At 46.6% G+C, this 19,656-nt stretch overlaps 1 protein-coding gene and 1 pseudogene across 3 annotated transcripts in view; one reads left to right on the top strand and one right to left on the bottom strand.

Annotated features, from left to right (window-relative positions):
• The first annotated feature begins 6,785 nt into the window (after nt 1-6,785).
• HERPUD2 (HERPUD family member 2) overlaps nt 6,786-19,656 on the top strand; it is a 159,165-nt gene continuing 146,294 nt past the window's right edge. Inside the window, exon 1 of one of the 3 annotated variants that reach the window (XM_063922499.1) lies at nt 6,786-7,042. The gene's annotated coding sequence lies outside the window, so the exon portion shown is untranslated. Of the gene's footprint in view, nt 7,043-7,597; nt 7,701-19,656 lie in introns of those variants that run through there. The other 2 variants (XM_063922496.1, XM_063922498.1) reach the window with 2 other exon arrangements.
• On the bottom strand, nt 18,803-18,921 carry LOC134930401 (5S ribosomal RNA; annotated as a pseudogene).

The following is a 19,656-nucleotide window of genomic DNA, read 5'->3' as shown; positions in this document are numbered from 1 at the left end:
TGCTGCAGTCTTCTTCCCTTTCCTCTATCCCTGGGCAAATATGACTCTTATAGGGACGAAAGGACTGAGGCTGAAAAGACGGTGTCTTTTTCTGCAGAGATGTGACTTAGGGTAAAAACGGTGGATTTTCCAGCAGTTGCCGTGGCCACCAGGTCCGATGGACCGACCCCAAATAACTCCTCTTCCTTTATACGGCAATACACCTTTGTGCCGTTTGGAATCTGCATCACCTGACCACTGTCGTGTCCATAAACATCTTCTGGCAGATATGGATATCGCACTTACTCTTGATGCCAGAGTGCAAATATCCCTCTGTGCATCTCGCATATATAGAAATGCATCCTTTAAATGCTCTATAGTCAATAAAATACTGTCCCTGTCAAGGGTATCAATATTTTTAGTCAGGGAATCCGACCAAGCCACTCCAGCTCTGCACATCCAGGCTGAGGCGATCGCTGGTCGCAGTATAACACCAGTATGTGTGTATATACTTTTATATGATATTTTTCAGCCTCCTGTCAGCTGGCTCCTTGAGGACGGCCCTATCTATAGACGGTACCGCCACTTGTTTTGATAAGCGCGTGAGCGCCTTATCCACCCTAAGGGGTGTTTCCCAACGCGCCCTAACTTCTGGCGGGAAAGGGTATACCGCCAATAATTTTCTATCGGGGGGAACCCACGCATCATCACACACTTCATTTAATTTATCTGATTCAGGAAAAACTACAGGTAGTTTTTTCACATCCCACATAATACCCTCTTTTGTGGTACTTGTAGTATCAGAAATATGTAACACCTCCTTCATTGCCCGTAACGTGTGGCCCTAATAAGGAATACGTTTGTTTATTCACCGTCGACACTGGATTCAGTGTCCGTGTCTGTGTCGACCGACTAAGGTAAACGGGCGTTTTAAAACCCCTGACGGTGTTTTTGAGACGTCTGGACCGGTACTAATTGTTTGTCGGCCGTCTCATGTCGTCAACCGACCTTGCAGCGTGTTGACATTATCACGTAATTCCCTAAATAAGCCATCCATTCCGGTGTCGACTCCCTAGAGAGTGACATCACCATTACAGGCAATTGCTCCGCCTCCTCACCAACATCATCCTCATACATGTCGACACACACGTACCGACACACAGCACACACACAGGGAATGCTCTGATAGAGGACAGGACCCACTAGCCCTTTGGAGAGACAGAGGGAGAGTTTGCCAGCACACACCAAAAAACGCTATAATTATATAGGGACAACCTTATATAAGTGTTTTCCCTTATAGCATCTTTTTATATATTTCTAACGCCAAATTAGTGCCCCCCCTCTCTGTTTTAACCCTGTTTCTGTAGTGCAGTGCAGGGGAGAGCCTGGGAGCCTTCCCTCCAGCCTTTCTGTGAGGGAAAATGGCGCTGTGTGCTGAGGAGATAGGCCCCGCCCCTTTTTCGGCGGGCTCGTCTCCCGCTCTTCAACGGATTCTGGCAGGGGTTAAATATCTCCATATAGCCCCCGGAGGCTATATGTGAGGTATTTTTTGCCAAAAAATAGGTTTACATTGCCTCCCAGGGCGCCCCCCTCCCAGCGCCCTGCACCCTCAGTGACTGCCGTGTGAAGTGTGCTGAGAGCAATGGCGCACAGCTGCAGTGCTGTGCGCTACCTTAAGAAGACTGAGGAGTCTTCTGCCGCCGATTCTGGACCTTCTTCTCTTTTCAGCATCTGCAAGGGGGCCGGCGGCGAGGCTCCGGTGACCATCCAGGCTGTACCTGTGATCGTCCCTCTGGAGCTAATGTCCAGTAGCCAAAGAAGCCAATCCATCCTGCACGCAGGTGAGTTCACTTCTTCTCCCCTAAGTCCCTCGTTGCAGTGATCCTGTTGCCAGCAGGACTCACTGTAAAATAAAAAACCTAAGCTAAACTTTTCTAAGCAGCTCTTTAGGAGAGCCACCTAGATTGCACCCTTCTCGGCCGGGCACAAAAATCTAACTGAGGCTTGGAGGAGGGTCATAGGGGGAGGAGCCAGTGCACACCACCTGATCCTAAAGCTTTACTTTTTGTGCCCTGTCTCCTGCGGAGCCGCTATTCCCCATGGTCCTTTCAGGAACCCCAGCATCCACTAGGACGATAGAGAAATTAAGTATTAGCAGGTTGGTTTTGTGTGCTTGAAAACAAGTCAACGCGCTAGGGGCGACACAGTTGTTGGTGGATGCCCTGTCGGCATCAACGGTTTTTCCGGGGTAGAAAAATTAACAGGCTGTTATTGCCTTGTACCTGTATTGGTATGTATATATATATGTATATATTTATAGGTATATGTGGGGGGAGTGTTATTGAAATTGTATATGTATACTTCCCTCAGACCCCTCGGGGTTCTAAGATTATTATTATTTTTTGCCCGCTTACTCATTTACTCAGTTTCTGTCGACCATAACGTTCCTGGTAGATCCACATCGGGGGCACGTCAGTACATGGTCATACACATTCACAACACATTGCTGGGACCTGACGGGTCTGGACAATCCACTTGCATATAGGTTATATCTATATGTATATATATGTAGATATATATTTATATATGCATGGTTAGGATATGTGTGTTTTATTGTGTATTACATTATGTATATACATGAATGCTAAGATAATGGTATTCTTCTCATGTGCTGGTCGCTCTGTTGATTAAGCTCTAGATTGGCCGTGACGAGTTGGTTTTCGATCCTCTCAAGGAGTCCGAATATTATTCTCTTCACAACGCGGAGAGAACATTACGGCAGTCAACTCCTGGTCGGCGCAGAGCCCGGTCGCAAGGGATCATAACCAGGAAGCTAAGTGATATTTTATTTCTATACTTTGGCCTTATTTGCATTGCATGCACATGAGGGAGGGTTGTATTCGGGTAGGCATCCGATAGAATTACCCTACCCAGAGTGGGTAAGCTTGCTTATGTTGATTTTACTTATAACTTTGCAGCAGGCTGCCGCGTGACAGCAGGAGGTGTAGCCGGGAAAATGCTGAGGTTGTCTCCGAGAGATACTCGGGGGAGGTATACAGCTGTTTGGTGAGCCCTCTGTTCAGTCACTCTCGGCGGATACACCTGGTAAGTCTACCTTCGGGAGTTAGCCTCCTTCACAACGGCTGGTGACGCATTCTTTTCCCTGGAAGCTTTCCCCCTGCGTGACTGCTCCCCAGCCTCGGAGACTCGCATCCGTGGTCACCAGGATCCAGTCCTGGATCCCGAACCTGCGTCTCTCTAGGAGGTGAGAGCTGTGCAGCCACCACAGGAGTGAGATTCTGGTCTTGGAAGAAAGGGTTATCCTTCAGTGCATATGCAGATGGGACTCGGACCACTTGTCCAACAGGTCCCACTGAAACACTCTGGCATGGAATCTGCCAAACTGAATGGCCTCGTAGGCAACCACCATCTTTCCCAGCAACCGAGTGCATTGATGGATCGATACTCTTGCTGGTTTCAGCATTTGTTTGACCAGGTTCTGAATTTCCAGAGTCTTTTCCACTGGAAGAAAAACTCTCTGTAATTCTTAGTCCAGAATCATTCCCAAGAACGACAGCCGTCTCGTCGGAACCAACTGTGATTTTGGCAAATTTAGGAGCCAACCATGTTGCTGCAGAATTGTCAGGGAGACTGTAATGTTCTGCATTAATTGGTCCCTGGATCTCGCCTTTATCAGGAGATCGTCCAAGTACGGGATAATTGTGACTCCTTGCTTGCGTAGGAGAACCTTCATTTCTGCCATTACTTTGGTGAAAACCCTTGAAGCCGTGGACAGACCAAATGGCAACGTCTGAAATTGGTAATGACAATCATGAACTGCAAACCTCAGGTAAGCCTGATGTGGGGGATAAATAGGAACATGTAAGTAGGCATCCTTTATGTCTACTGACACCATAAAATCCCCCTCCTCCAGACTGGAGATCACTGCCCTGAGAGATTCCATCTTGAATTTGAATTTTTTCAGGTGGAAATTGAGGGATTTGAGGTTCAGGATCGGTCTGACTGAGCCGTCTGGCTTCGGGACCACGAACAGGCTCGAATAAAAGCCTTCTCCCTGTTGCGACGGTGGAACCCTGACAATGACTTGATTGTGACACAATTTTTGTATTACGGCGCATACCACCTCCCTGTCCGGAAGAGAAGCTGGTAAGGCGGATTTGAAAAATCGGTGAGGGGGAACGTCTTGAAACGCCAGTTTGTACCCCTGGGACACTATTTCTAAAACCCATGGGTCCAGGGCCGAACGAGCCCAAAACTGACTGAAGAGCTTGAGACGTGCCCCCACCGGTGCGGACTCCCGCAGAGGAGCCCCAGCGTCATGCGGTGGATTTGGCAGAAGCCGGGGAGGACTTCTGCTCCTGGGAACCGGCCACGGCCGGTGATCGTTTACCTGTTCCCTTTCCTCTAGTAGCAAGGAAGGAAGACCCTCAGCCCTTTCTGTATTTATAGGGCCGAAAGGACTGCATCTGATAGTGGTGTGCTTTCTTTTGTGGTGCAGGCACATAAGGTAAAAATGATGACCTACCCACAGTAGCCGTAGATACCAAATCAGCGAGGCCGTCACTAAACAACACGCCACCTTTATACGGTAGAGACTCCATAGCTTTCTTAAAGTCAGCATCAGTATTCCATTGATGAATCCACAATGCTCTCCTAGCTGAGACTGCCATGGCATTGGCCCGTGATCCCAAGAGGCCAATATCCTTCGCAGCTTCCTTTAGGTAGACTGCAGCGTCCCTGATATGACCTAGTGTCAAAAGAATGCTATCCCTATCCAGGGTATCCAGTTCAGATGACAAGTTATCTGCCCATTTTTCGATAGCACTACTCACCCACGCCGATGCAATGGCTGGTCTGAGTAGCGTACTCGTGGTGACATAAATGGATTTCAATGTATTTTCCTGTCTACGATCCGCAGGATCCTTTAGGGCTGCCGTGTCAGGGGACGGAAGAGCCACCTTTTTGGACAGCCGTGACAGAGCTTTGTCCACAATGGGGGGTGACTCCCATTTTTCCCTATCCCCAGAGGGAAACGGATACGCCACTACAATCCTTTTGGGAATCTGAAACTTTTTGTCAGGATTTTCCCAAACCTTTTCACAGAGCGTGTTCAGTTCATGAGAGGGAGGAAACGTTACCTCAGGTTTCTTCCCCTTATACATACAGACCCTAGTATCAGGAACAGTAGGGTCCTCAGTGATATGTAATACATCTTTTATTGCCACAATCATGTACTGAATGCTCTTTGCCAGTTTTGGATCTAATCTGGCATCACTATAGTCGACACTTGAGTCAGTGTCCGTATCCGTGTCTGCCAGCTGGGCAAATGAACGTTTTTGTGACCCCGAGGGGGTTTGTACTTGAAACAACACATCCTCTACGGATTTCTTCCATGCCTGGTTCTGAGACTCAGATTTATCCAATATTTTATTTATCAGAGCCACATTAGCATTCAAAGCACTCAAAGCACTCACCCAATCAGGTGTCGGCGGTGCCGACAGGGTCACTCCCACAGCCGTTTGTGTCCCTAACATAGTCTCCTCCTGGGAAGAGCACTCCGCCTCAGACATGCCGACACACGTGCACTCAAACACACGCAGACACACTGGGCCTATAGGGGACAGACCCACAATAAAGCCTGTCAAAGAGACAGAGGGAGTTTTTTCCAGCTCACACCCCAGCGCCCAATCCCGGTCTGAAAACACCACAGAAATGCCCCAGACCTGCAGCGCTTTTATAATTCACATATAATGCACCAAAATAACTGTGCCCCCCCCATTTTTCACCGATACTTATTCAGCAGTGTGAGGAAGGACCAGCGTCTCTGCAGCCCTGTGTAGAGAAATGGGACCGGGCTGTGTGCTGTGAGGGCTAAGCCCCGCCCCCGTAATGGAGCACTTCAGACCCGCTCCTTTAAAAATTTTTTATACTGGCTGGGGTCCGGACAGTGGCACTTAGTCCGCTCTTGCTAGGTAGTTATTGAGGCTAGATATGCTGCCCAGGGTGCCCCCCCCCCCTGTAGTGCTGCTGTGTAATGGGAGCATGGCGCGCAGTGTGCGATCGCTGTGCGGTACCTAAAAGCCGTCACTGAAGTCTTCTGATCTTCTTCTACTCACCTGTCTTCTGACTTCTGGCTCTGCAAGGGGGTGACGGCAGGCTCTGGGAACGAGCATCTAGGCGTACCTAGCGATCAGACCCTCAGGAGCTAATGGTGTCCTGTAGCCAAAGAAGCAGAGCCTTTAAACTCACAGAAGTAGGTCTGACTTCTCTCCCCTAAGCCCCACGAAGCAGGGAGACTGTTGCCAGCAGTACTCCCTGAAAATAAAAAACCTAACATAAAGTCTTTTCAGGGAAACTCAGTAGAGCTCCTCAGAGTGCATCCAGTCTGCCTGGGCACAGATTCTAAACTGGAGTCTGGAGGAGGGGCATAGAGGGAGGAGCCAGTTCACACCCCTTTGAAAGTCTAAAAGTGCCCATGTCTCCTGCGGATCCCATCTATACCCCATGGTTCTTGAAGTGACCCCAGCATCCTCTAGGATATCTGAAAAGACCTGTCTCACACGCTCAACCACAGTTATACTGTACGTAATATAATTATTTCGCATTTTCTCCGTGGACGGCATTTAGGCCCTGACTCGGCCCAACGTTCGTCTTTCATAACACGCACACGCACACACGTCAGTTAACAAGGCGCTGCTGCCCCCTTGTGTTCTCCTGTATAATGATCACCACTGAGACCGGTCACAGCCACGTTGCGGGACCATGCCCTGACGCCGCCTGCCACTGTGTGACGGACAGTGAGCCGGGAGGAGGCGACTACCCTGCGTGCGTACGCTATGTGTGTGTGCGCTCCATGTCCGGCACTGACAGCCGTACCGGGGGCGGGGACTGGTGACGTCATTCCGTTATCCGGCGCTCGTCCACAGGTCCTCCCTGTTTGTGCAGCTGTGTCCGGGGCAGAGACCCTCAGCTGCTGACAGCGAGGACAGCAGCAGGAGGAGGAGGCGCTCTGTGTGTCAGGACACCTCCACTACTGCATCAGGTAATAACAACAGCACATCACTACATCAGCACTGGTAGTGTAGCACTACTAACAACAACCAGACACTACACAAATAATGATTACAACAGGAGACATTGCAGCATTGCTAGTAAATACAGCCAGATCCACACCACAAAGATTAGTATTATAAAAGACAACACTAATAACATTAGACAGCTGCATTAATAGGAATAACTCTGCATGCCACTGTACTAACAAGAACATATCTTAAGACAAACCACTATTTTTTACATCTCCTGTAACAGTATGCATGAATATACCATCCACACTATCTTCTTATATGCCAGCAAAATTGTATTGACATTTGTAATAATCTGTATTGGCTGCATACAAGTGGTATATTATAATTGCACTGCACAATGCAGTATATTATTGAATAGCTAAATACCGGTGATTATGTGTGTCTATGGAACATATTTATTGTGTCCTCTATTTTACTCCCAAAAGTATAATTTATTATTCCCATTATTCTAGTGCGGCAACAAGAAATTAGTTTTTCATTGGTATGTTAAGAATGGCTTGCAGGAACAATGGCTTCAACAGTAGACCATCCCTACGAAGACAAAACAGTAAAGTGATCGCTTATGATATAATTTTACTTCGTTCAGACCCAGCATTCAGAAATGTAGCACAACTAGTAGGTTACTATAGATAATAATACCATGTTAACAAAACATTTCAGAGCTTGCTACATTTCATACTTTCTCTTATCAAAAATGGAGAGACTGCGTCAGCTCTCTGATGTTTGTTGTGGTCACGCCAAACATTCTCAAGATACATTTTTTTTTTTTTTTAGGATATCCTGCAAATTATTGTTAATAAATAGGCCCCCATGGATGTAAAAGCAAACCTATCTGAACACTTATGTCCTTCTGATTAGTTCAGGTGTATTCCATGTTTATATTGGAAAGTGACACCCTCCCCCCATTCTCTTGCTCTAGCCCTAACTACAATATTCTGATGTCCCAGCCCCAAAAACTGTAAGGCTGGATAGTGGCGTGATTATTAAAGGAGATGACAGAGCTCACTTAAGACCTACTTTAGCTTGTGGTATATTTGTGTATCTGCCCCCTGTTGTGAAGGGAATATAGAAACAGGACCCAGGCATCATGTGCACGTGTATTAGTTTTCAAATGTTTCCATGTAATTGTGAGATAGGTTACTAATCTGAGACCTGGTTCCACTTCCAGGCCAACATATAAATCGAATTCAGCTATTTAAAGTGTAATATACTACGATGTAAATAAATTACTCATACATATAGCAAATACTAAATTTGTCAGTGTAATTATTTGTTATGTAAACTATGTGAACTGTTCTTGGCTTCAGCAGACAAACGTTACACCACTTGAAGAGCCTGGCTGCTTTGGATTCCTTCAATGTGGCCAGGAGCTGTACTATTCAGTTTCCTAGTGAACTCAGTCAGTCTATACTGTACCTTAAGGTGTGTACACACGGTGAGATTTGGGCTATGCGCAATTCTCACTATGAGATAAGGATTGTGATCGGTATCGCAAGCCTAGATGACTGTGCTCGCAATACTGGCTATGTGCGATTTTGGCTAACTGTCAATTTTGACTATACTTTTATACTAGATTGTCAAAATTGACTTGCCTGCACAGTCTATCTAGGCTTGCGATACCGACCTCGCGGGACTGCGCATCGGGATCGCAAGGTGACTTTCACCTTGCGATCTGCACTAACTTTTCTTGTGATTATGACTATATAGTCAAAATTGCATGCAAAAATCTAACCGGGTGTGCACACCTTTAGTATTTCGCCTTCCCCTGAGTGAAGTGGAGAATGGGTAGCTGCAGAGAAGATATGCATCCTACTGTCGACACAGAAAGATCCAGTGTAACTCTGATCTAACTTTGGGGTCTATTCGTGAAGCAGTGAAAAGGGTGGAGAAGTTGCCCATGGTAACCAATCAGCATTGAAGTAACATTCATAATTTGCATACTACACAATTGTACAGAGCAGCTGATTGGTTGTCATGGGCAACTTCTTCGCAGGCTCACTTCTCCACTGTTTACGCTGCTTCATGAATAGACCCCAATAGCTTTTATTTATAGACCCAGGTTATACTGAATCTATCAATGCAAGCAATTGGCTAGACTAGGATTAGAGTCTCTGGCTACAAAATAATTACAATTTAGCAAAAAGTTAAAACAAGATCTACGCTAAGCGTTTTACGTTTTGAGGAAATGTACTGGGATTATTATTACTGCTTCAGTGTATCAATGGGAAGAATCATGGAAACCTAATTGCCAAGCGATTTTTGCTTGTCTTTTTCTCTAACGTCCTAGTGGATGCTGGGGACTCCGTAAGGACCAGGGGGAATAGACGGGCTCCGCAGGAGACAGGGCACTTTAAGAAAGAATTTGGATTCTGCTGTGTTCTGGCTCCTCCCTCTATGTCCCTCCTCCAGACCTCAGTTTGAATCTGTGCCCGGATGAGCTGGGTGCTCCTTAGTGAGCTCTCCTGAGCTTGCTATAAGAAAGTATTTTGTTAGGTTTTTTTATTTTCAGGGAGATCTGCTGGCAACAGATTCCCTGCATCGTGGGACTGAGGGGAGAGAAGCAGCCCTACTCTCTGAAGATAGGTCCTGCTTCTTAGGCTACTGGACACCATTAGCTCCAGAAGGATCGTACACAGGATCTCACCCTTTGTCGTCCGATCCCGGAGCCGCGCCGCCGTCCCTCTCGCAGAGCCGGAAGACAGAAGCCGGGTGAAAGAAGCAAGAAGACTTCGAAATCGGCGGCAGAAGACTCCAGTCTTCAAACTGAGGTAGCGCACAGCACTGCAGCTGTGCGCCATTGCTCCCACACTACACCCACATACTCCGGTCACTGTAAGGGTGCAGGGCGCGGGGGGGGGGGGCGCCCTGGGCAGCAGTTAGGACCTCTTGGCAAAAGTGGGCATATATACAGTTGGGCACTGTATATATGCATGAGCCCCCGTCATTATATTATACAGAAACGCGGGACAGAAGCCTGCCGCTGAGGGGGCGGGGCTTCTTCCTCAGCACTCACCAGCGCCATTTTTTCTCCACAGCTCCGCTGAGAGGAAGCTCCCCAGGCTCTCCCCTGCAGATACACGGTAGAAGAGGGTAAAAAGAGAGGGGGGGCACATAATTAGGCGCAAAAATCAATATAAACAGCAGCTACTGGGTTAACATTAAGTTACTGTGTTATTCCTGGGTTAATAGCGCTGGGGTGTGTGCTGGCATACTCTCTCTCTGTCTCTCCAAAGGGCCTTATGGGGGAATTGTCTTCAGATGAGCATTCCCTGAGTGTGTGGTGTGTCGGTACGTGTGTGTCGACATGTCTGAGGTAAAAGGCTCCCCTAAGGAGGAGATGGAGCAAATATGTGTGTGAGAGGGTGTCTCCGTCGACAACGCCGACACCTGTTTGGATATGTGTAATTAAGTGCTAAGGTAAATTTATTGCACAAAAGATTAGAGAACAGTCAGGGAATCTACCCATGTCTGTCCCTATGTCGCAGAGACCTTCAGAGTCTCTCAATGATCACTATCCAAAATAATAGACACTGATATCGACACGGAGTCTGACTCCAGTGTCGACTACGATAATGCAAAGTTACAGCCAAAATGACAGAAAAGTATTCAATATATGATTATTGTAATAAAAGATGATTTGCATATCACTGATGACTCATCTGTCCCTGACACAAGGGTACACATGTTTAAGGGGAAGAAAGCTGAGGTAAATTTCCCTCCTCTCATGAGGAAAAAGAGCGGGAATCTCCAGACAAGAGACTGCAGTTTCCCACAAAGAATTCTCAGGGAGTATCCTTTCCCCACTAGGGCCAGGATACGATGGGAATCTTCCCCTAGGGTGTCACGTTTGCCCAAAAGGTAGCCCTGACGTAACAGCTATTCTCAGGGATCCTGCAGATAGCGTGCACATTCTGGTACACTAGTCAGACCGGCGATTGTGTCGGCATGGGTTTATAGCGCTGTGGCAGCGTGGACAGGTACCTTATCAGCAGAGATTAAGACCCTAGAATGTATATATAGAGATATATATATTAAAGATGCTGTCTTAAGATATATATATATATATATATATAACATGCCCAAAGAGACATGAGTATACTGGGTCCTAGAGTCAAAGCTATGTCGATTTCTGCTTGACGTGTCCTGTAGAATATGCAATGGACAGATGATGCCGACTTAAGAGGCATATGGAAGGCTGAGGATTGTGTGGAGAAGGGTTCTCGGACCTGGTCTCCACAGCTATAGCTGGTAATTCTGATATTTTGCCTTATATTCCTGCACAGCCTAGGAAAGCACGACATTATCAAATGCAGCCTTTCGAACAAAGACACAAGAAAGTCAGAGGTGCGTCCTTTCTTGCCAGAGGCGGGGGCAGAGGAAAGAAGCTGCACAACACAGCTAGTTCCCGGGAATAGAAGTCCTCCCCGGCCTCTACAAAATCCACCGCATGTCGCTGGGGCTCCACAGGCGGAGCTAGGCCCGGTGGGGGCACGCCTTCGTAAGTTCAGCCACAAGTGGGTTCACTCCCTGTTAGATCCCTGGGCAATAGATATTATGTCTCAGGGATACAAGCTGGACTTTGAGGTGATGCCCCCTCACCGACGGCCCTGCCGGCTTCCCCCCACGAGAGGGAAACTGTGTTAACTGCAATGCATAAATTGTATCTTCAACAGGTGGTGGTCAAGGTTCCCCTCCTTCAACAAGGAGGGGGTTATTATTCGACCATGTTGTAGTCCCGAAACCAGACTGTTCGGTCAGACCCATATTGAATTTAAAATCCCTGAACATATACCTGAAAAGGTTCAAGTTCAAGATGGAATCGCTAAGAGCGGTCATTGCAAGCCTGAAAGGGGGAGATTTTATGGTGACTCTGGACATAAAGGATGCATACCTTCATGTCCCCATTTATCCACCTCATCAGGCGTACCTCAGAATTGTGGTATGGGATTGTCATTACCAATTTCAGACGTTGCCGTTTGGTCTCTCTACGGCCCCGAGAATATTCACCAAGGTAATGGCGGAAATGATGGTGCACCTGCGGAAGCAAGGTGTCACTATTATCACGTACTTGGACGATCTCCTCATAAAAGCGAGATCAAGAGAGCAGTTGCTGAACAGCGTATCACTTTCTCTGGAAGTGTAACGGCAACACGGCTGGATTCTATATATTCCAAAGTCGCAGTTGGTTCCTACAGCTCATCTGCCTCTCCTAGGCATGGTCCTAGACACAGACCAGAAAAGGGTTTATCTCCCGATAGAGAGCGCTCAGGAGCTCGTGACACTGGTCAGGAATCTATTAAAACCAAAACAGGTGTCAGTGCATCACTGCACTCGAGTCCTGGGAAGGATGGTGGCATCATACAAGGCCATCCCCTTAGGCAGGTTCCATGCGAGGACCTTCCAATGGGACTTACTGGACAAGTGGTCCAGATCACATCTTCAGATGCATCGGTTAATCACCCGATCCCCCAGGGCCAGGGTGTCTCTCCTGTGGTGGCTGCAGAGTGCGCACCTTCTCGAAGGTCGCAGATTTGGCATTCAGGACTGGGTCCTGGTGACCACGGATGCAAGCCTCCAAGGGTGGGGGGGCAGTCACACAGGGAAGAAATTTCCAAGGGCTGTGGTCAAGTCAGGAGACTTGCCTTCACATCAACATCCTGGAACTAAGGGCCATATACAACGCCCTACGTCAAGCGGAGTCCCTGCTTCGTGACCAACCGGTTCTGATTCAGTCAGACAACATCACCGCAGTGGCTCATGTAAACCGCCAAGGCGGCACAAGGAGCAGGGTGGCGATGGTAGAAGCCACCAGAATTCTTCGCTGGGCGGAGAATCACGTAAGCGCACTGTCAGCAGTGTTCATTCCGGGAGTGGACAACTGGGAAACAGACTTCCTCAGCAGGCACGACCTCCACCCGGGAGGGTGGGGACTCCATCAAGAAGTCTTCGCGCAGATTGCAAGTCGGTGGGAACTGCCACAGGTGGACATGATGGCATCCCGCCTCAACAAAAAGCTGCAGAGATATTGCGCCAGGTCAAGAGACCCTCAGGCGATAGCTGTGGACGCACTGGTGACACCGTGGGTGTTCCAGTCGGTCTATGTGTTTCCTCCTCTTCCTCTCATACCCAAGGTGCTGAGAATCATAAGAAAAGAGGAGTGAGAACAATACTCATTGTTCCCGATTGGCCAAGAAGGACTTGGTATCCAGATCTGCAAGAAATGCTCACAGAGGACCCGTGGCCTCTGCCTCTAGGACAGGACTTGTGCAACAGGGGCCCTGTCTGTTCCAAGACTTGCCGCGGCTGCGTTTGACGGCATGGCGGTTGAACGCCGGATCCTAGCAGAAAAAGGCATTCCGGATGAGGTCATTCCTACGCTAATAGAGGCTAGGAAGGATGTGACGGCTCAACATTATCACTGTATATGGCGAAAATATGTGGCTTGGTGTGAGGCCAGGAATGCCCCTACGGAGGAATTCCAGCTGGGCCTTTTCCTTCACTTCCTACAGTCGGGAGTGACTTTGGGCCTTAAATTGGGTTCCATTAAGGTTCAGATTTCGGCCTTATCCATTTTCTTTCAAAAAGTACTGGCTTCTCTGCCTGAAGTTCAGACATTTGTAAAGGGAGTGCTGCATATTCAGCCCCCTTTTGTGCCTCCAGTGGCACCTTGGGATCTTAACGTGGTGTTGAGTTTCCTGAAATCACACTGGTTTGAACCACTCAAAACGGTGGAAGTAAAATATCTCACGTGGAAGGTGGTCATGCTATTAGCCTTGGCTTCGCCTAGGCGTGTGTCAGAATTGGCGGCTTTGTCACATAAAAGCCCTTATCTGGTTTTCCATGCGGATAGAACAGAATTGCGGACCAGCCCACAATTTCTGCCGAGAGTGGTTTCATCCTTTCATATAAACCAACCTATTGTGGTGCCTGTGGCTACTACTGACTTGGAGGATTCCGAGTCACTGGATGTAGTCGGGGCTTTGAAGGTTTATGTAGCCAGAACGGCTAAGGTCAGGAAAACAGAATCTTTGTTTATCCTGTATGCTTCCAACAAGCTTGGGGCGCCTGCTTCAAAGCAAACTATTGCTCGCTGGATCTGTGACACGATTCAGCAGGCTCATTTTGCAGCTGGGTTGCCACTGCCTAAATCAGTTAAGGCCCATTCCACAGGGAAGGTGGGCTCTTCTTGGGCGGTTGCCCGAGGGGTCTCGGCATTACAGCTTTGCCGAGCGGCTACTTGGTCAGGTTCAAACACCTTTGCAAAGTTCTACAAGTTTGATACCCTGGCTGAGGAGGACCTTGTGTTTGCTCATTCGGTGCTGCAGAGTCATCCGCACTCTCCCGCCCGTTTGGGAGCTTTGGTATAATCCCCATGGTCCTTACGGAGTCCCCAGCATCCACTAGGACGTTAGAGAAAATAAGAATTTACTTACCGGTAAATCTATTTCTCGTAGTCCGTAGTGGATGCTGGGCGCCCGTCCCAAGTGCGGACTTCTTCTGCAATACTTGTATATAGTTATTGCTTAAATAAGGGTTATGTTATGGTTTCATCAGGGTTGATCTGATGCTCCGTTGTTGTTCATACTGTTAACTGGGTAAGTTTATCACAAGTTATACGGTGTGACTGGTATGAGTCTTGCCCTGGATTCCAAAATCCTTTCCTTGTACTGTCAGCTCTTCCGGGCATAGTTTCTCTAACTGAGGTCTGGAGGAGGGACATAGAGGGAGGAGCCAGAACACACCAGAATCCAAATTCTTTCTTAAAGTGCCCTGTCTCCTACGGAGCCCGTCTATTCCCCATGGTCCTTACGGAGTACCCAGCATCCACTACGGACTACGAGAAATAGATTTACCGGTAAGTAAAATCTTATTTTTTTTTTCTGTCTTAGCCATAATGCGCGTACTATAAAATTGTGTGTGGGGAATTCAATTAGTTTTTCCCTGCGGTTGCCGCTAGATGGAAGCCAAAGGAGCAACACAATTGTTGCTGAAAAGCTGGCTGTTTGGGTACCCAAACAGCACTTTGGGGGGTATCTTATTAGCCACGGTAATTTGCAGCATGAAAAGTATTTTATTACTGTGAAAACCTTAAGGCCAATTTGGGTTATACAATTATAGCCTGTTTGTTTTGAGCGGCAAATTACCCCTATTTGTCCAAAAATACATAAGCAGCTTTTGCTGAATTTTTTTTTACTTAAGCGCCGGCATCAGGGCTTACAGGATAGCCCCATCGGCGGTAATAAGCCACGGTAAATTGCTGCGGCTAATAGGATTCCACCCTGTAGGGCAGATGTATTAAGCCTGGATAAGGGATAAAGAAGTGATAAAGCAGTAATAAGTGAAGGTGATAACGCACCAGCCAATCATTACGAATTTGAAAAATGACAGGAGCTGACTGACTGGTGCGTTATCACCTTGCACTCATCACTGCTTTATCACTTCTTTATCCCTGTGGGTTGTGCCCATTAGTTTAGATGGGTTTAGATGCTTAAAAAAATTGAAACGCCCCCTACATATTCTAATGTGTTACTGGAAGAAGGCTTTCTTCAATGTGAAAGGAAAATCACATATGTTACATTTAGTAGGATACACATTATTTTTTTAATATATGTAATACACAAGTAGGAAGAGGTCATTATGGACTGTTCAAAGGTATAAAATACGATATCAGATTACAAAGTGATAAGCAAATGATGGCAGGTTAAGTGTTGAGGAATGTCTACAAAGTAAATTGATTTGTCGCTACGTGGCTGTTGTGCTAGACCATAGGTTCTCAAACTCGGTCCTCGGGAGCCCACACAGTGCATGTTTTGCAGGTAACCCAGCAGGGGCACAGGTGTATTAATTACTCACTGACACATTTTAAAAGGCCCACAGGTGCAGCTTATGATTTCACTTGTGATTCTGTGATGAGACCTGCAAAACATGCACTGTGTGGGGTCCTGAGGACCGAGTTTGAGAACCTGTGATCTAGACCTTTGAAAATTATACATTTTTTTGTTTCTCTATGTCTGTGTTGCAATGATTTAATTTTGAGTTTGAATAACATGTTTTTTCTTCTTCTAGTATTGTGTTAATTCCTAAAGCTACCACCTACATAAGATTTTACAAATATACCCTCTTACTAGATCAGGGGTGGGAAAAATGCGTCCCGCAGCCTTCCATAACCACGCAATGACGCTTGTCATTGCACTACCTAGGTAGCATGGCCCTGCTGAGAACAGCCAGGTGCAGATGTGCTCCCAGCTCCCACCTATTAAACATGCAGTTCCGTGGTACAGTGTGATGGTCACTGATGAACTGCCTACAGCCAGGCGCAAGTGCATGCTCTTGGCTCTCACTATCAGAGACACGAGCTGCTTGAATGATCTGACTTCCCCGGAAGTTCCCTAGTGGAGCAGTGCTGAATGACTGAGGCAGCTATTAAACCCCTATAATAGAAAGTTAATCAATGAGGCATTATTATAACATTAGCATACCTCCCAACTGTTCCTAATTTAGCGGGACAGTCCCGCTAATTGGACACTGTCCCGCTGTCCCACCTGCGGGCCACAGTGTCTCGTGGGCAGGAGTGGGGGGTGACAGTTGGGAGAGCTAGTGATCACTTCTGCTCTGCAAAGCAGCTGGTGATCACTAAATGGATGCATGCGCACCGCATCTATCAGTGCAAGGAGGGGAGCCGAGGGCTGTCCAGCAGTTCAGGGAGCGATGGCCACGCCCCAAAATGACAAAAATGGGGGTCACTGCGCTAGGCCACCCACCCTCAACTTGAGGCCACACCTCTCCACATGAAGCTTCACCACCTTTCCAGCCGCGTCTGTGACGCGGCATGCCCCTATTCAAATGAGATAAAAGTTGGGATGTATGCATTAGTCTGCATTTGAAAAATGACAGATAAGAGCTGATTGGTTGGTACTTTCTGTCCGAGCTATGATAAATCTCCACCATAGAAACAAATATGATTGTATTTGTTTCTATGGTGGCGATTTATTGGAGCTTGGACAGAAAGTACCAACCAATCAGCTCCTATCTGTCATTTTTCAAACACACCCTGTAACATGACAGCTGATTGGTTAGTACTTTCTCTTTCCACTTTCTTTCTAAGCTGTGATATATCTCCCCCTGACTTCCACTGGCTTCACAATATAATGTATTCTGTTCATACTTTTGAATAAATACTATTCTGCTGTGTGTACTAAATATCTGTGTGACTGGCCACTTGTCTTCCGCAGCCATCATCATTAGTATCCATTTTATGACTGATATTGTGAATACAAGATATTTTGCATGTAGGCCTTGAATGTTGAACCCTGCCCCAGTGGTGGATTTCCCAATAGGCACGTGCCTAGGGGCGGCACTGGCTGTGGGGCGGCACACCAGGCTGATGAGGCCAGGTGATTCTCTTTTTTTTTTTTTTTTTTTTTGTTATTACGTCTTATTTTATTTTTTTATATTTTATTTTGCAACTGACGAAGTGGGAGAATGGGCAGCAAATTGTGGTCCAGGAGCTGGTAGTGGGGTGAGGTTGGGACTGGTTTAGTGGTCTTGAAGCATCTAGTCAGGTCCCTGAAATGAAGTGGGCAGTGACATGATTGTGGGGAAGATGCGATGGCCAATAATGTGCCTAGGGGTGGCCTGACCAATAAATCCACCCGTGCCCTGCCCTACATAAAGCCCAACGTGTTGCTGTTTGCTGCCATTTTTCTGAGACTCTCTCAGTTCATTAATACAGAACTGACAAGCCAATTAAATGCAGTTCAGAGCCACAGCTGATACGCAATACATCTGTAGTGACCATTCATATTAAGTGGTTTATAGAAGTGATTAAAGGGGACAAAAAAGGTTAAAAAAAAAATAATTGTAATTATCACAACTACTGAAATGTAAATGAAGTAAAACGCTTGCTGTAGAACGTTGGTCTAGTGATTAGAGATGGAGGACAGCAGACAAATATGTCAACAGCTTCAAAATTATTTCTCCCAGCGTTCTAGGAATGGCACGACAGTGCAATTAACTCTCCTGTACAATGAATTTAAATGTTTTCATGACTATTCGTTTTACTGTAAAGTGTAATATTTTACATTTTACATTTTTCTTTAGATGGGTGTTCGTTTAAAACAAAGAATTATTAAAAAAAAGTCTTGCTTTAGCGACTGTTTCATTCCACTTCTCAAAACGAGTGTGTAACCGGACGCGCCCTGCTGCCTGCACCAAGTGATCACAGATTGGTTTTGGGTCTTATAGACAACAGAGGGAGAAAAAAAGACTCTTTTGTGGGCGCACTCTTATAGTAAATTAACGTATGAGAAAATCAGAAAATTCTTCTAAAAATTAACTTTTATTAATATAATAACAGTAAAATGTTCAGTGGTCAAAGAGCATCATAGTAATAATCAAGCTAGAAAGCAGTAATTTAGCTGATATTAAATAGTATAGTGCAGTACTACAATATAATCAATAATAATTAAGTGCTGAAACTCGCATGATACGTATCGGCTGCCGGTGTCCAAGGTCTTGAAGAGTGTATTAGCCCACCCAATAAACGTATCAGATAAGGCATATAGACGTATAGATGCACTAGCTTAGTACTAGTGTGATTAGGGTGCCTGGTGGTGTAATATACCCGGCTGTCATAAGGGAGGAAAAAATGTATGAAATGAGATGGCAGAGTGATTCTGCTGTCAGTGTTAGACTCTGAGCGTGATAGGCCAATCTCTTCTCTACTAAACTGAGTATTCCTCAAGGGTCGCCCACTTGAGTACTGGCCCAGCCCTACACTGATTAGCTTCCAAGATCGGACGGTTTTGGGCGTTACCAGTGTGGTATGATAGTAGAGACAGTAATGATGGTTTTGGGTCTTACAGGGCCTGGCCAATAGGGGATTGTCCCTTACCATTAGTATTTATTTATTTATTTATTTATTTATTAACAGTTTCTTATATAGTGCAGCATATTCCGTTGCGCTTTACAATTAGAACAACAGTAATAGAACAAAACTGGGTAAAAACAGACAGACAGAGGTAGGAAGGCCCTGCTCGCAAGCTTACAATCTATAGGGAAAAGTACCCTCCGGTTACTGACTCCACTCACTGCGCTGTGGGCGAGTATTTAGCTACCACCACCAGGCTCCTACCACCGGCACCTGGAACCATGTTTCCGTTCAGGCTCCTTCAGTCGGTACCTGAAACTGCTTGCTACTGTGTATGCATCGGTTGACCTCCACTGGTCAGTGGCGTTAGTTGACCTTAACTGGTCACTGACCTGGATCAGGCTCTGCATGGTAGTTGGCAGAGATGATGGAGCTTGGAGACGCTGGGCTCAGCCTAGATCAGGCGGAGAGCGTGATTGTTTGTGTCGCATTCCTGTTGGTCGCAAGATGAAGGCAGTCGCCTTGAAGTCAAGATGTTTATTGCTCAAATAGTCTCAAAAAAAAGACTCCTCACATTTTGAATGGGGGATACAGCATACAGATGTTACAGCAGTACTTCTTGATGTCACAAAGTATTTTTATCTACATTTTTTTACACACCCAGCACTAGCGCCCGTAACACAATAGGCAAATGGCGCCTAG

This window comes from Pseudophryne corroboree, chromosome 5 (genome assembly GCF_028390025.1).
Source record: "Pseudophryne corroboree isolate aPseCor3 chromosome 5, aPseCor3.hap2, whole genome shotgun sequence".
In the NCBI taxonomy this organism is placed as follows: domain Eukaryota; kingdom Metazoa; phylum Chordata; class Amphibia; order Anura; family Myobatrachidae; genus Pseudophryne; species Pseudophryne corroboree.
The sequence above is the reverse complement of the archived record's forward strand: the minus strand, read 5'-3'. Positions and strand labels throughout refer to the sequence as shown.